At 36.2% G+C, this 18,194-nt stretch overlaps 1 protein-coding gene across 24 annotated transcripts in view; it reads left to right on the plus strand.

The window, feature by feature from the left end:
- Nucleotides 1–18,194, plus strand: part of MAP2 (microtubule associated protein 2) — a 291,617-nt gene that overhangs the window by 51,639 nt on the left and 221,784 nt on the right. The window lies entirely within an intron of this gene.

Consider the following 18,194-nt stretch of genomic DNA (forward strand, 5'->3'; position numbering starts at 1 on the left):
ATTTGCATATAAATAACATAGCAAGTTAACTAAGTCAAAAATTAATAGGACAGAGGGGTGCTGCTTGCAGTTTGAAATAGGTGATTTTTCTGATAAATAGAATTAAGTAATATTTTACTGCACAGTGAGTGAGTAAAATGCATGGATATTGTTACTTCAGGCTTACACATATAAATATGTGTAACTTTAACCCTAAAAATGAATATAGAGAAAGCACATATCACTTTCTTAATTCAGACAACAGCACTTCTGAGTATAATTTAGCCATGTTTTATCCTTTCCCTTATAACCAGGACAATTTCAAATATAATTTAAAAGAGAGACTTTTGCAAGTGAAGACTTTTCACTTTGTTAGCCTTCCTTGAGTTTAAAGTATTTTCTCTAGTAATTCTTTATGTGTGGGGAGAGGAGTGAGTTTTAGCTCTATTCCTTATCTTGATACAACAGGCTGAAAAATTGATTTATGGTTGTATATCCTTAAATGCAATCTATTATACTGAAGCAATTTGCTTATGGTGTGAAGTTTTTGTAAAGGAGATAACATCCTTTTATGCATTTATACATATACACATATCATAGATAAATCAAACAGTGAATGTAAAACCATCTTCTAATCAGTTTTTAAAAATACCTATTTGTAAGATTTTGTCTTTTATTTATGATAAAAACATAAATTATGGATGGAATTTTATTCTTATCTTTTTATTTAAACCACTGTATTCAAATCAACTGAAAAGCCAAGTGTGCCTTTCATTTCCACCCCTATGCAATTGTCCTGAGTGCACAATCCTTTACGAACATTAAGGCAAAAAAATTTAGTGGTAAATGTTTAATAGATATATTTTTAACTAAGAATATATTTATTAGGGAGAGCCTTATAAAACTTAAAACCAGAAATTATGTCATGAGTGAAATTCAACTTAGAGGTCAAATCAATATTGCTGTGTTCAAATGGGAGACGGAAATGGCAACCCACTCTAGTATTCTTGCCTGGAGAATTTCCATGGACAGAGGAGCCTGGCGGACTGCAGTCCGTGGGGTCGCAAGAGTCAGACATGACTTGGTGACTGAACCACCACCATCATGTTCAAATGGGAATAGCCACCTTTCTGGTTTTATGCATATTCATAAAAAGTTTTTGTGAACTATAGTGGTTAGCTTCTATCAGTTCTGAGGTGAGAATCAATCTTTGTGTCTCTGCATTTTTCTGTTTTTTAACAAATTTTTACCTTAATACTATACGACCAACTCAACTGTGTTGAAAGATTTATGTGTGTGTGTGTATGTATACACATACACTCTTAATTGCAAGAGATGTGAATAAGTGAGTCTTGTACTCTAGAGCCTTCTGTGAAAAGTCTCTAGGAACATTGTAAGCGAGAGCTAATATGAAGTCAGGTAGTACATGTTGCGTATTTAGTAAACAAGCTTTCTTTTTCTCAGACTAAAAGACACTTTCCATAGTAAAATAATTTTATACTTTTAGATGGAACGTATTTTCTTATAGTGAGAACTTCTTGTGTTAAGAAACACATTCTTTATCTTTCAAGATAGGGGAAAGATCCTTTAGAAGAAACAAACATTTAAAAACATCTTTAAAAAATTGTTGTGAATTTTAAGCTGAGACCTCCTTTAATGATATGATTGTGGATACTAATTTTGGAAATAAGAGGCATATCTATCTAAAAGAGATAGCAGTTAGTTAGAAACAAGATCCATTGATCTCAGTATGAGATTGTCTCCCTTACTTTGGAATGAAGCATCTTAGTAAACAGATGCTGAAGCAAGAGCTTCATCCACAGAAGGAGGTAAAATAGCCAAACCTGCAGTCGTCTTCCCCACAATTTTTTTTTTTTTTTCATTTTGCTATATTTATAATTCAGGCCGTCATTTAGGAAATACATTACTGCTTACCACTAGCTATCTTGAAAGTGAAACGTACTATTCTGGTCAAAGCCCCATTTCCCTAATGGTGATTAAAACTGGGCAGAGAGCCCGATGTAATAAAAACAGTCTCAGAGTTTTTTCACTAACCTTCGTCTGGGAAAAGCAACATTGGAGGTTTTATTTCTTGAAAAATGCACAACGTCCATATGATTAAATGCTCTTTGGTCTCTTTTCAGCCACAGGCTGCACATCCAGACCTTAATTGTGCCAGCTGTTCTCTTAACCCATCACCTAAATATTGCTCTCGAATGTAATCTGTCTTGATAGAAAGCCTTTTAACTTTTCTGTTTTACAATTCATCTTTCTTATAAGCCAAACGAAACGTCTTCTTACATTTGAGAAAAGTGAGCTCTTGGGAGGAAAAAAATAAAAACAAAGATTTTTTTTTTTCTTCTGTGTGTATTAAGGCAAATCCCTTTTCCTGTCTTAATTGAAATCAGTTAAGCATTCACGAACTTCACCGCAAAAACTGAATGAGCTATTTTTCTTTTTAAATGAGGCCAAGTCTTGTTGGCACCCATGACGAAGACCATCCTGTGCAAGGGCAGGTTGCCAGCAGGTTTCACATTCAAGGCCAAGGTTTCACTGTGTTTGCTCAGCTTCTTCCATAGTCTGCAGTGCAGCAATGGTGCAGGCCAGGGGCATGCCTCCTGCACTTGTATTATTGTCTCTGCTTTTCAGTTGGTGGATTTGGAAACAAAGAAAGAGATCCATTCACTTTCCTCTTGCAAAAAAAAAAAAAAAATTGAAGGAAGGGACTGGGGGATGTTGAGTGAAAGATACATAATAACCCAGGGCCAATTTTGCAACCTCTTGTGAGGCTTAAACCATTTTAAAATAAAGAGACATGTTTAAAAAAAAAAAAAAGGGTAACCTTAACTGCTAAATGAAGAAACCAAACTGTAATATCTAAGTATGGCTCTATCTTTTTAAAAAATTAATTAAAATAAGAACAGAATAAAAATAAAACAAGGGTTTATTTTTACCTTTTGTTGGCTTCAGCTACATACATGTGAGACTTACTATGCTTTAAACACTTTATAATAACACTTACTGGGGGAAATAAGGGCATTAGGTAATTCTTTAACCAAAGCAAAGTGGATTTTAAATGGCTGTTTAAGTTTGTCTCTGTCTCTGTATCTCCATCTCTTCCCCTGCCTCTCATTTTTCCTTCTCTCCCTTCACTCTGACAGTTCTGACATTAAAAATATTGCTAGATTAATTCTGTTGCTTTAAGAGAGTACCTCTCAAGCTAAAGTTTTGTAAAGCCTGGTTTAGATAAGTGGGGAGAAAAAAAGGAAAAACAAGCAAAAGATCATAATAAATATGTCATTATTGTTATAATTACCTATAAGGGAAGGACACCAGTTACAGTAGTTAGGAACCCAGCTTCTGATATCAAGCAGCTCATATTCAAATCCTGATCGTGGCTCTTATATGTAACCTTTAATACCTAATACCTTCATTTTTAAAACATGGGTTAACACAATATTTTCTACCTCTTAAGTTTATTAAAAGGTCCATGTGAATTAGTATATTTAAAGTATTTAGAAGAGTGCCCAGCATAGAATACTCAGTAAGTATTAATGTATTTAGCTAACTAAAGGCAAATATTGAGTACTGCTAAGTCTTCAAAATGTTTCTGTATATTTGAAATACAGCTTATAAAACCTCTTTTGAGGAGATCCTGAAATAGGAACAGGATTTCGCACTGCTTCGTGGACACCCAGAACATCACAGCTCCTTTGACTCTCCTGTTGCATAGCCCGCTTTTCAAATGTATGTCAGGCAGGTACATGTAAATAATTGAGCTTCTGCTGGTGTTTGTCCTACATTATTAAAACACCAACTTTCTGTTGGCGTCTTCAAATTGGTAACTTACAACTGCTATCTTCAAATCAATTTAAGGTCCTACATTTTACTTTGCTGGTATGTTTCGCATTTCTTCTCCAAATTTAATCATCCAAGTATACGTTTTTAAATTAATGTCTTGGATATATGTCTTAAATTTGAAGGAGTTGCCTATGTTTTGCTGGATATCTTCACTGTAACTGGAGATGAAATTCAGTAAGTTGAAAAGTCTTTTCTAAGGTTTGAGGAAACTTTGTAAAGAAGCATCTAGTATTTACCCAGTCACACAGTTTTATTGACTTGTCTTCACTTAAACATTGTTCTTTATTGAGAAGCAATTAATAGAGTATTCTGGATAATGCATAAGATGAATATTAATCTCTGATGTTCTAGCACATACTGATTTATTTTCAAGTTACAAAAGCAGGTAGTTATTTTCCTTGAAGTAGTTTTGCAAAGGATACAACTCTCATTTTTATAAGGCTCTATATTTAGTTAGAATGAACAAAAGAAGGAATTCTGTGGGTTTTCATTGAAATTCTCATAGGAATCTACTGAAATAATATTGTTAATACTATAGATAATTTATATAAAAGTTCATTATAGCAACTATATTGACATTTACACTACTCCATCAATGGTCAGTATACTTATAAGTCACATTATGATTTGGTTAATGTATAGGAACTGTGTCAATAAAGATATTATTTGGTCAGTTGTCTAGGAGTAGACACTCAAGAAAGAGCTTAAAAAGCTCATGCTCAAATGATATGGTAGTTAGATTTACTGTGCTATTTCCTATCTCAGACAATGCTGATTTCAGAGAGTTCTCTGAGCCAATGAATGATAGATGTATGAATGAGTAATATGAGTTTGGAGACAACAAATTATAGAAAAACACAGAATTCTGTTATTTAAATGCAGTATATCTGATTTCCAGCTTGAGATGGATGGAAAACAGCATAACTTTGCACTGTATAAAACACTATGTTGGTGCTCAGTGTTCCATCACCAAAAAAGGAAAAAAGAAAAGATGGAGCCAAATAAAATTTTAGTTAATTAAATCTTTAAAGAAGACTGTCTAATTATAACCTCTCAGCCTCAGCAGGTGTAATTGTTGAACATTACAATCTGTTCCAAATTATACATCAAAATACAATTGAGTTACTAGTAGGAAGCCCAAGTGATTTTTGTATGATTGAACTGATGAACTTTTATTACTGCTACTGTTTCTTCTGTTTTACTTCAATAAATCACATAAATTTAATTATGGTGTGACAGTTGAAGTGGCATTTGACATTTTTCACAATTTTTCTCTCCATTCCCTAGTAGTAATGTACATGACTGAAATAGCTGATAGACCTTTAGTGAAGTATGCACATTGACTAAGAGTAGTTAATTAAAACTTAAAATCAATCAATTGATACAATCAGTGTATCAAATTTGATACAATCAATGTATCAAAAGGAAAGCATAATGATGTTCAGCCAAAATGAGAGACTTCCTTAGGAGAAGGAACTTGAGAATGTAATAATGTAGTCTCTAGATTGGTAGACTCCATTTGGTACTATAGCTAATTGACTTTATTAACTAGGATCTTTTATTCCATTTGGAGGTAAATTACTAGATTCTGGTTTACACAAGAAACAAGAAGGCTATTGTATACTTTTTGTTCTTACACATTTTACTTTTGAATAGTATTGAATTTCTGGCTGAGTCTATGGGCACCTGGCAAAATATTCAAGTATGATTATAAGCTAGTGTTGCTTTACTTGTTGAAATCACAGTTTTTGCTTTAAAATGTAGCTTGCAATTGAGATGTTCTAAAGCCTTTTTTTTTCTTAATACCTACTTTTGTTACAGTGCATTGACAGGTACTGGCCAATCATGACCCTGCTTTATGTGTCAGTCAAAACATATTATTTGAAGTTAATTATAAGATTCGATATCAGTATTTACCCTAGTCATCATTATATTTCATGTATAAATAGGAAAAATCTTAAGTGAGTTTAACATAAAAATATTTGGAAGTTCTGTTGGTACATGGATGAAAGGATCATGATGTTCTGTGAAATCATTACATTAGTCTTGAACTTACTCTTGTTCTCACTGACTTGTGTTCTCACTCTCCCTCTTCCTATTGCTGTTTCCCTATGTTAAGTGATTTGACCAAAATCTCAAAGACAGGAGTAGATTCACTGTTGACACCCCATCTGTATTTGTAGTTCTATTGATCATGTGTTTTAGCTCTTACTAAATTGTGACTGCATGAAGGTGGGGTGCTTTGCATGCCTTGTGTCTCTTAGAGCATGTAGCATCCAACACTGCACATGGAATATTTGCATAAGTGAATGTGTAAGTTTATGTTGATAAAAAGAAAAGATAGTAATCATGGATCGTTAAACTTTATATTAAATAAAATCATTAATGTCACCATCAGAAATCCGATGTCAGCTTAATTGACTTCAGTGTTACTACATTTAGCCTATCAGAATCAACCTTGTGAAAAACTAGGTCAACTCTTTGTAATTTGACATATGTGGCAGTGTATTACTAGTGAGGGTAAGTATCAGTCACAAGATGTAAGCCAAATTGCACAAGCATGTTATGGAATTAAGGACATTTATTTATGGAGCCTCTGTGACATGCCGAACATCCTGATTAGCTCTGAACATACATTATCTCATTTAATCCTTAAAGTACTCTGGGAAATAGGTAGTTACCACCATTCTAAAACTGAGGAAACTGAGACTCAGACATACTTAAGCACTAACTTCTAAGCCAGTTGTAGGATTCAAGCATATAGCCTGGGAGAACTGCCTTGAATTTGTGTTTGCTTCTAAAGCATCTGCTTCTGCTTTATTGACTACGCCAAAGCCTTTGACTATGTGGATCACAACAAACTGTGGAAAATTCTTCAAGAGGTGGAAATACCAGAGCACCTGACCTGCCTCCTGAGAAATCTATATGCAGGTCAAGAAGCAACAGTTAGAACAGGATATGGAACAACAGACTGGCTCCAAATTGGGAAAGGAGTACGTCAAGGCAAATATATGTATATTGTATATTGTCACCCAAATGTATATTGTCACCCTGCTTATTTAACTTATATGCAGAGTACCTCATGCAAAATGCCGGGCTGGATGAAGCACATGCTGGAATCGAGATTGCCAGGAGAAATATCAATAACCTCAGATACGCAGATGACACCACCCTTATGGTAGAAAGCTAAGAGGAACTGAAGAGCCTCTTGATGGAAGTGAAAGAGGAGAGTGGAAAAGTTGGCTTAAAACTCAACATTCAGAAAACTAAGATCATAGCATCTGGTCCCATCACTTCATGGCAAATAGATGGGGAAACAGTTGAAACAGTGACAGACTTTATTTTGGGGGGCTCTAAAATCACTGCCAGAGAAGGCAATGGCACCCCACTCCAGTACTCTTGCCTGGAAAATCCCATGGACAGAGGAGCCTGGTAGGCTGCAGTCCATGGGGTCTCGAAGAGTCGGATACAACTGAGTGACTTCACTTTCACTTTTCACTTTCATGTGTTGGAGAAGGAAATGGCAACCCACTCCGGTTTTCTTGCCTGGAGAATCCCAGGGATGGGGTCACACAGAGTAGGACACGACTGAAGTGCCATAGCAGTAGCAAAATCACTGCAGATGGTCACCAAAGCCATGAAATTAAAAGACACTTCCTCCTTGGAAAAAAAGCTATGACCAACCATACAGCAGCATATTAAAAAGCAGAGATATTACTTTACCAACAGAGATCCATCTACTCAAAGCTATGGTTTTTCCAGTGGTCATGTATGGATGTGAAAGTTAGACTATAAAGAAAGCTGAGCGCTAACAAATTGGTGCTTTTGAATTGTGGTGTTGGAGAAGACTCTTGAGAGCCCCTTGGTCTGCAAGGAGATTAAACCAGTTAATCCTAAAGGAAATCAGTCTTGAATATTATTAATTGGAAGGACTGATGCTGAAGCTGAAGCTGAAGCTCTGATACTTTGACCACCTGATGTGAAGAACTGACTCATTGGAAAAGACCCTGATGCTGGGAATGATCGAAGGTGAGATGAGAAGGGGACGACAGAGGATGAGATGGTTAGATGGCATTACCGACTCAATGGACATGAGTTTGAGTAAGCTCCAGGAGTTGATGATGGACAGGGAAGCCTGGAGTTCTGCAGCACATGGGGTCACAAAGAGTCCGACACGAATGAGTGACTGAACTGAAATGAGAAGATTAAAACATATTTATAGTAATAAAATTTGAATACTAATAAATCATAGTAATCATACAGTAAGTATAGTAATAGTAAGTATATGTAATATACTATATTAGTATAATAATATACTATATACTATAGTAATATAGTACAGTATATTACTATAGTAATATAGTAAGTATAGTATGTAATAAATCATAGTAACAAATGATAGTAATCTGATTAAAATGAAGCTATCTACTTTTTTAGAATCATAGCCATTTTTTTAGGAAATATGATCACCTGAAACAGGGTGTAACTGTCTTATTATTATGATTGTTATCTTGTTATTTCTACACTTACCCTGTCAATTAAGTAGGAGTGGATTTTAGTATCCTTATTTTAGAACTTAGAACCAGAAGAACAAAGTTGCATGTTAACAAAGCAATGCATTTAGAAATTAAGTTATGAAGGTATCCTTCAGACTTAAAAATCTAAAATTATTGATATCACACTAATGACTAAACATGATCTGTAATTCTTAGAATATTTTTCTTATTGCAGGACTTTTATACTGTAACAACAGAGGAAAATATTTTATAAAATATTTTGGAAAAATAATTTATAAGAATCTTTATTGAAAGTATTTTTGCTTATATTTTTATTGCTAGACATAGCACATGTTCATTTTTATAAAAAAAACTTACAAATACAGAAAAGTGAGATAAATCTAAAAGAAGAAAAAAAAATCCTAGTATTGAAACGTGTACTGTATTTTAATGTTGATTTTTTAATTAGTACTGGTACCAAAATTCAATGGCACATTTATCCTTTGTTGAAAAACAATTGTTCGTGAAATTACTATATTTTGTTGGTACAGTCTACCTATTATGATTCCTGTTTATATATAGGAAAAAATGCATTTTGAAAGTTGAGGCCAAAATGTCATAATTCGCCTCTCAATTTGCCCTCTGGCAATGCCAGACTTTATAGAAATCATTTGAAAAATTTCTAAGTCACATCAGTGTGCTTTGCCTTCAGAGAGCACACACAATTTACTTTTAACCATCCTTTCATCATGGGGAAGATTAAATACAATGCGTGGAGCCTGGAAAGGTGGGTGACAGCTGGGACAGATTTCCATAGAGGCCTCAAAGCCCTTCCAGAAGATTGATTGTGTGGTGTTTTCTGCCAGTTCCTTTAGCTTTACCCAGGTTATCATCCCATCAGGAAACTTGGTGCTGGACCTCATCATGTTGCTGACAATTTAGATGACCTCAGGACATTCCTTTAATCTTCTCAAGCTTCATTTTCATTTTCAAAAGTACAAGTAAAGACCGTTAGACACTCTAATCCATCTGAAGATATTATAAAGAAAAATTCATTTGTTTGCAGGAAAAAAAAAGTTTTCACTCTTATGTTTTCCATTTGTGTTGACTGTTAAATCGGTAAGTGGACTTGCTGTGAGTGCAGTAGGAAGCACAGGCTGCCTTCTTACAACAGTAAACCTTTACTGACATGTGGCCGGTGATTTTCATTTCAGTACCAGGAAATCAAGGTAGTTTCTTTGATGTCTCATTACACTGAATCTTATCTTTCTCAGTAAGTTTGCTTGGGAATGAATTACTGCAAATCAGTACATACTTCTTTTGTGTTTTTACTCTTCCTTTAGCAGCATGACTTTCTTGATTTGGGACTGGCTAGAAAATAATGCCTCCTCAATTATTTAAACATCCTTTGTCGACTATTAGCAATAGTTAAAAAAATTGTGTGTGAAAGAACTTAAATCTTCTGGCTGGGTTTCCATAGCTCACTGAAACTGGCAGATGGGAACACAATAGCAATTGTGCAACATGACTGCAAGCCCGACACACACACAACACGAGTTGATAATTGGGTTCCTTCTTCCAGAGGGGAGGGGCTGTTGACTTTCTCTAGTGCCGAGGAGTGTGTGCAGTTACTCTGCTGTGCGCTGGGTCCATCAAGCACCGAGCGCTCTGAGAAATGACAAGGTGACCCGCCGTGCAGGCTGGTGCCGGCTGCGTTCATGTGAGTCACAGCGGACAGCGTTTCGGTGTTGCCCGACTGCTGTCAAAGCTTATTTCCCTCTCTGTTAACTGGTTGAAGATGTGTGTGCCGAGAGGAATTTTATCAATCAGTGGTGTATTATAAATGATTTTGTCCCCTGGCCCAAGCAAGAAGAGTTTATCAATTCTTTATGGATGGGTTACAGATTCCACCTTCTGTAACTTTTTTTTTTTGATTATGTTAAAAGTTTGGAAATGAAGCACATGTTATTATTTGGAAGCATTTCATTGCACGAGGAGATCAACCATTAGGTTATTTGTTTCCTTTGGCCTCTGGATTATTTACTTTCTTGCATGACATTTGGCACTTTGGCAAGCTAGCAATTGAAAATAACCTATTACTAGAGATTACCTTTCATTGGGAAGCAGGTGTCATATTTGATGATGAGTCAGAGAGAACTGAATCTAGGTCAACACAGGATTAAGCAAAGCTATATATGTGGAAAAACTAATGTCCTTTACATACAAGATGTTTGTTTTTGTGTTGTACCAACACTATTAGTAAAACCCACACTAGTTCCCAAATTGTACTTTTTGTGCGCTTTCAGAATTCAAATGTATTTGTTATATTTATACTTTTCAACTTAAGGACAGTTGTAGGTCAGGCATCTGCCTGTTGAAATATTTTCATCTGAAAAAGCATCAGGTGAAGGTCTAGCTTTCTTGCTGTGATAAATGGCATTTCAGCTTCTACCCCTTTCTTGCTTCTGAAACTGGGGATGGAGAAAGCTCCCACCACAATTCATTCACTCACCCCCTACCCTGCTTTATTTTCCTCATAGATTTCATCATTCTCTTATGTGTCTATATTCACTGGAGGAATCAACCTCTAAAAGGGCAGAAAACTTTCCATAACTTATTGCCTATCATTATTTTCCAGTCCTTACAGGAATGCCTGCCATGAAGCAGTTATTCAAAAATCATTAGTTATCTGGATAGAAGGGGAGTTTGGGGGAGAATGGATACATGTACATGTATGGTTGTATTCCGTTGCTATTCACCTGAAACTATTACAACATTGTTACTTGAAAATACAAAATAAAAGTTTTTTTTAAAATCAACAGTCATTGGTTAATAGAGTGTATAACTAATTCCCTAGTGTATTCCATTTGCTTGGGAACACATTCTTAACAATAAAATAATGAAGCTGTGTCTTGGATCACAGTCAGACCATAAAACATTCAAATTAGCTATGCAGTACTACTTCAGTTAGAGTAAGGATTAAGTAGACTGGATTAGGAATTTAACCGCTGTTTGTAATATTTTCCATATAGTTTTAAATAAATGGTTAACAGATTATAAGTCTAGGACTACCTGTATGTGAAGAGTAGGGAAAAGATGTGCAGTTAATTTAAGCTATTTTTATTCTACTGGACTGCTTTTTGGTCTACTTTATGTTGGAGAAAATTTGAAGCTCTAACCCTTAATTAGGACAGTTGAAGGATGACAGAGTCTGAAAAACTACTTAACATTTTACATGTGGTAACAGCAGATGTTTTTTACAGGAATGTTTTTAGACTTATAGGAAATCCTAACTTTTGTTGTAGCTGTATTTGTTCCAGAAATAAGATTTTCAGTTGTAATATATAAATTCTGACCTCATTTTTGGTCCCTTATATATAGCATGTAATGCAACAAGAATATTAAAATTGATGAAAAATTTCTGTATAATACATAATTCTGAAGTCAACCCATTTATACCTCTTTTTGAGGGTTTGACATCTTTTATTAAATTAGTTAAATTATGCTGGAAATTACTTATAACAACAACATCTACAGGAGTTAAATATACCTGGGTTCACCCTGGAAAAAGCTTTTGACTCAGAGAAGTGGGTCCAGAAATGTGTGGAATGCTCCAATTTGGCTTCTTAGTGCATGTATTAGGGTTTTCAGGAAATTGGAGCTTTGGAGAACAGATTTATTTCATTGTTTAAGGATTGCCTTATAGTTGTTCATTCCTTTGAAATTCAAGTTTTACTGAGATGACAAGATGACTTTTATAATCTTAGGAGAATGTGTACTTTCTGAATTAGAAAAAAAATCTAGAGTGTAGGATTAATCTTTGAAAAAAGCATCCTGATGTTAGACTTAGTGTACATCTGCTCAATGAGTACTCACATGTATTTCACATCTTTTCAAATCTCAGCTGTAAATCCAAGTTTTAATCTAAAGGTGCTCCATTAAAGATTTTGAACAAATAGTTGATAGTGCATTCACTTTGCTATAAAACTGTTTCAAAGGAAACCTTAGATTTTAAAGACTAATGATCTGACCTAGCAGATAGGCTTTCTTGCGGAAAATAAACTTATTGGCTTTTGTCGATTCCATTTTCACTCATGTGCTATCTCATTATCAAAATAAACATAGCATTATTCAGATGCATTTCGGCTCTCAATAAACCATGCTTTTTACTGGTGTTTTTCATCATGAGCCTTGAATAGATCAACTTCTTAAACCATTTATATGCCTAACATCCAAACACAAATATTACAAGGAAGAAAAAAAAATGGAAGGATCTGGAATAAAAATATATTAGACCCTTTTGCTATAGACCTTTGAGGTAGTGTCAGCAGAAAGTTTATATTTTTTTTTTCTGAGTTTGGAATTCATTTTAGCTTAATTTTTGTTTTATATTGGGATATAATTGATTTATAATTTGTGCTAATTTCACATGTATAGCAAAGAGATTCAATTGTACATATGCAGCAAAAAGTTTCTTAATAAATGCTGCATCTTCCAAAATTTTTGTCCCACTAAAATTGCTTAGAATGACAGGAGTCTGGGGTCTTTCTATTTCAAAATTTTGTCATTTGTTTTCTTACAGTGTTTTCAAAGCATTACCTTTATTGTTTCTGCCTGAATTTGATTATGCCAGAATTCTGTAAGGAATTGCGCAGACACATGAGTGTCTAAGGGCTTCCCTGCTGACTCAGGAGTGTACAGAATCCCCCTGCAATGCTGGAGACCTGGGTTTGATCCCTGGTTTGGGGAGACCCCCTGGAGAAGGGATAGGCTACCCACTCCAGTATTCTTGCCTGGAGAATTCCATGGACAGAGAAGCCTGGCAGTCTACAGTCTGTGGGGTCACAAAGAGTTGGACATGATTGAGTGACTTTCACCTGAGTGTGTAAACTTAAAAGCAAAAGGTGAAAAAAGCATGTATAAATATACACAGGTCATATACCAGATATGTATATATTTCACCTAATCTCTGAGTAAAGTTGTCATTTTTGCCTTAGTAAATGATATTTCTATAAAATTAATTAATTAGCAATCTTAATCCATAGGTGGTATTGTTGTTTAGTTGCTAAGTTGTATCTGACTCTTTTGTGACCCTGTGGACTGCAGTCTGCCAGGCTCCCCTGTCCATGGGATTCTCCAGTCAAGAATACTGGAGTAGGTTGCCATTTCCTCCTCCAGGGGATCTTCCCGACCCAGGGATCGAACCCAGTCTCCTGCATTGGCAGATGGATTCCTTACCACTGAGCCACCTGGGAAAGCTCAATCCATAGGTACCGTGGATTTGATCTTTATAAGCCTAGTTTCCTCTTGGAAATAATGATGTCTGCTTTATTTGTTCTTGTGAGGATTAAATTAATATTGTTTGCGATATCGTTTGTACAATGTCTGGGTTATATTTAACAAGGATTGTCTCCTATTATTGTTTTTGTATTAGAGATAGTACTGTAGTTTTCATAAAATGGACTCCATAATTGAGCATTTAAAACTCCTGCAACTTAAATGGGTAGCTATTAATACTTCTAGTTGCTGAGTTGCTGTGTTACCTTTCTTCCCCCGCTGTGCTGTGACAGTCGATGGGTAGATACAAAATCCCAGCGTGGAACTGGTCCTCTTTATCCTTGATCTCTACTTCCAAGCATTGTCACAGCAGCTACAGGGAACATGTCAGCTTATGTGTTCAGAACATTCCATTAGGCATCATAGCTAGTGCCTCTCTTCCAACGATGTCATTTTATGTGAACAATACAGAGTCTAGAGGTGAAATTAGTAGGAGTGCCCATGACTCAGCCTCTTTTTTCCGGGAGTGACTCATTCTGCACTTATAGCTCCCCGACTTTGTGCCATACACCACTCTTAAGTGCCTGAGATACAAATGTGGATTTGCTGGGCCGCTGACCCAGAGCAGCCCACAGCCTGAGCAGACAGGATGTGGCATTCATTGTAAATAATATGGTCTTCCATATAGCCAGTGCTCTATTAATGTTATACCTGTCTATCCAGGAAAAGTGTGATTAAATATACAATAATGTGGCCTGGCTAGACAACCTAATTCTATAATTTGGAACATACATTTCTGACCCTATATTGATGTATTTTAGCCCAGTTATTATCTCCACAATGTTCATTCCTTTTTGTTTTCTTTCAGTGTTAGGTAAGAGTTCACTCTTTTGCATATCACATAAAATCTACCCTTTATGGATAAGTTAGTTGTCTGATGCATACCTTCCCTTGATTATCCTGCCAGAAACTCACAGTGTGTGTAAAAAATAAAACCTATCGCCCTCTCCTCTTGCTCAGCAGCCTGATTTGCCTTTAGCCTTCCCTGTTTCTAAGAATGACAACATCTTTATGGGGGTCTGTTTGTCTCTAACTCTCAGAATTCTCTTGGCTCTTTTTCTCTGTCACATGCCTTTTCATAGCCAACCAGTTCCTAAGCCCCATAGGTTATTATACACTACTTATACACACTACCCTGGACTGAACTCAAAATTCATGCATTGAAGCCCTAAGCCATCAATGTGACTGTATTTAGGAATAAGGTTTTCAGATATTCCCCTTCTTGGATCACAGCCTTGAATGGCAGAGGGGCTTGTGTAACTCAATGAAACTGTGAGCCATGCAATGCAGGGCCACCCAAGACAGACAGGTTGTAGTGCAGAGTTCTGACAAAATGTGATCTGCTGGAGGAGGCAATGGGAACTCACTCCAGTATTCTTGTCTGTTAATGTTAAATAAGGTCACAGAGGTGGCTCCCTAATATGACAATGACTATGGGAAAAGAGAATGAGAGGGTAGTTAGCTATATGCCTCTTACCAAAACCTGGTTGAACTGGCGTCTTGATCTTGGACTTCCAGCCTCCAGAGTTTTGAGAAATATATTTCTATTGTTTAAGTCACTCAGCATATGGTATTTTGTTATATAGCCTGAGCAGTCTAAGATGCTTGCATCTGCAGTAGTTGGAGCCTTCTTCCTTCTTTGCATCAACACTGTCTCTATGCAAACTGACACTTCATTACCCACCACTTGGACTTCTGAAGGAGATATCTAAATGGTTTGCTCTTTAATATCTCCTTATCTCTGATCCAGTCTACACAGTGATATCACTTAAATATTTTAATCATGTCATTCTTGAATAGTAAACCTTCAGTGGTTCGCTTTAGTGGACAAAATCAAGTGAGTGAGTGATAGTCACTCAGTCATGTCCAACTGTTTGTTGACCCCATGGACTGTAGCCTTCCAGGCTCCTCGGAATTCTCCAGGCAAGAGGACTGGAGTGAGTTGACATTTCCTTCTCCAAGTGGGCAAAATTAAATATATTTAATTCTCTATTCGCCTCAGATTGTCATTTAAGATCGCTTCTGCCTATACAAACCCAACCTAGACTTTGACCCAATTGTTGCTCTTCTTGTGTATTTCACTCCAGCTAGGTGGGGCTCCAGATACCCCTTGGTCTTTGCTTTTTTCATTACTTTTTACTGCTAAGTCCTTTGTCTGAGTCCTTGTGTGAGTTGATCTCATTTCCATTCTGTCTCCACCTATCACAATCCTTTGCCTCCTTCAAGGCTCAACTCAAATGCACCTCTGAATCCTTATCCTTATATAATAGGATTTCATTTTTCTCCTCCTTTGTTCTGCAGTGTCCCATAGCTCTTTGTTGATATTTCTTAGTGACAAAAGGTGTATTCTGCTTTGTATCATTGCCTTTTGACTTCTGATTTTTCATAACTACCTCTATCCCACTAGATTCTAACTAAGCTTTTAGATGGCAAAGAGCTTTTGATCTTTGAAATAGTAAACAATACTATTTTTAAAACTGTTTTGTATTTTAAAATATAAGGATTGTACTTACTATTAAATAATAAGCACCTAAATATATTTTAAAAAATAGAATCGATTTTTAATTTTAATTTGCACACTCTAGTATTCCCTACATTTGTATGTCAAGTGAAGCTCAAGCAGTAACTTTTCAATGACTCAAGCAGTTATAATTTCTTTTCATTGAGACTCTTGTGTAACTTTAAGAAGGGAGAAGTACAGAAAATGTGAAAGGTTTTTCAATTGAGAGTTGACCTTTGTTAATCTAATAGCAAAAATATGTCTATTAGTTTCCATTTTTATTCTTTGTGAGATGTAAACAGGAATACTGCTGCCTGGTATTGAGTTTATAATTCAACCTGATCATCACAAGATGATGTATAATAGACCGATGTAAGATTATTTCTCATTGCATAAAGAGGGGAGAGAAAGATTTAGCAATTAATTCTCAAGATTATTTTCTGACATGTTCCCTGCCTTTTTGGTGTGGAGAAAGAGACTGAGAGGATGAAGAAGTGGTGCTTTCAATATGCTGATAAGTTAAGCTGCCTAAAAGCAGATGCTGAATCTTATTGAAAAGAATTTCGTTTGAGTTATGCTGAGGGCATTGTTTAACAAAATACTACACAAAAAGTCTTGACCTCTGTGTGTGAAATGGCAGATGTTCACAATGAGGATTGAGCCTTAGGGCAACATAAATCTTCACTATTCTGTGCCTATTTGCTTGATAACTGGGTTGAGTGGGGAAATAAAAGGTTCAGAGAATTTTTTACAAAGCAGCTGCTCCAGGCACTGCAAATGGATGTGCTGCCCTTAAGATAAGAAAAGCAAACAAGCAAACAAAATTCCCTAGACAGTGTGAGTTCACCAGGTCAGAAATGAACACCTCTTCTCCCTCAGAACTTTTATATTGCACATTTTCAATGCAAATCAGGAAGGTCATGGATGGGATTTTTTTCCTTATCTCTGCTAAAAGGGCAATTTTCAACCATTTCTTTAAATTTGACAGCCGCATCAGAAAAGCACGACACTAAGCACTTTCATTCATTTAACAATCACTTATTGACATTCTTCTGTGTGCTAAGCCAGTGGGTTCAAATACAAAGTTCACGTAATTGAAATAGTACTGATATCTTAAACAGAGTGTGTGTGTCACATATGCTACACTAAAAAGAAAAAAATTTTTGGAGATGGGGATGGGTTGATGGGACAGTGATGGGCGTAAGTCAGAATATCCTCCTAGTCACATTTGTTGTTGTTGTTCAGTAACTCAATTGTGACTGACTCTTTGTGACCCCATGGACTGCAGCACGCCCAACTTCCCTGTCCATCACCAACTCCTGGACCTTGCTCAAACTCATGTCCATTGAGTCAGTGATCTCATTCAACCATCTTGTCCTTGTCATCCCCTTCTCCTCCTGCCTTCAATCTTTCCTGGCATCAGGGTCTTTTCCAGTGAGTCAGCTCTTTCCATCAAGTGGCCACTATGGATCATATAAAGCAGCCAGGTTCATGAATTGTAAAGCCTGACTTTTGAAAAATTCTACAAGTCTCATTTAGTTTTTACTTTGACAGGATGGGCTTTCCTGGTGGCTCAGCTGGTAAAGAATCTGCCTGCAGTGCAGGAGACCTGGGTTCTAGCCCTGGGTTGGGAAGATCTTCTGGAGGAGGAAATGACAACCCACTCCAGTATTCTTGTCTGGAGAATCCTATAGACAGAGGAGCCCGGTGGGCTACGGTCCAAAGGGTCACAAAGAGTCAGGCATGACTGTTAACAGCATGCACACATATATTTGAAAGCTTATGCAGAACAGATAAAATCCAATCTATTTGAGTCTAAAGATATCAGGAAATCAATTTAGTATGCCAAAAGCTCTTAGCAAGAAGCAGTTGTGATCAAATGGTAAGTTGAGACTTAAAACTGCACATAAATTAACATGTGGTTGGTTCTATGCAGTTATTCCTTGAGTCCAAGCAACTCGGGGAACCACTTTTTCTTAGGGACTAGTGGCATATGTCACTGTGGTTAACATGTATGCATG

Source organism: Odocoileus virginianus, chromosome 30 (assembly GCF_023699985.2).
Source record: "Odocoileus virginianus isolate 20LAN1187 ecotype Illinois chromosome 30, Ovbor_1.2, whole genome shotgun sequence".
NCBI classification, from domain to species: Eukaryota; Metazoa; Chordata; class Mammalia; order Artiodactyla; family Cervidae; genus Odocoileus; species Odocoileus virginianus.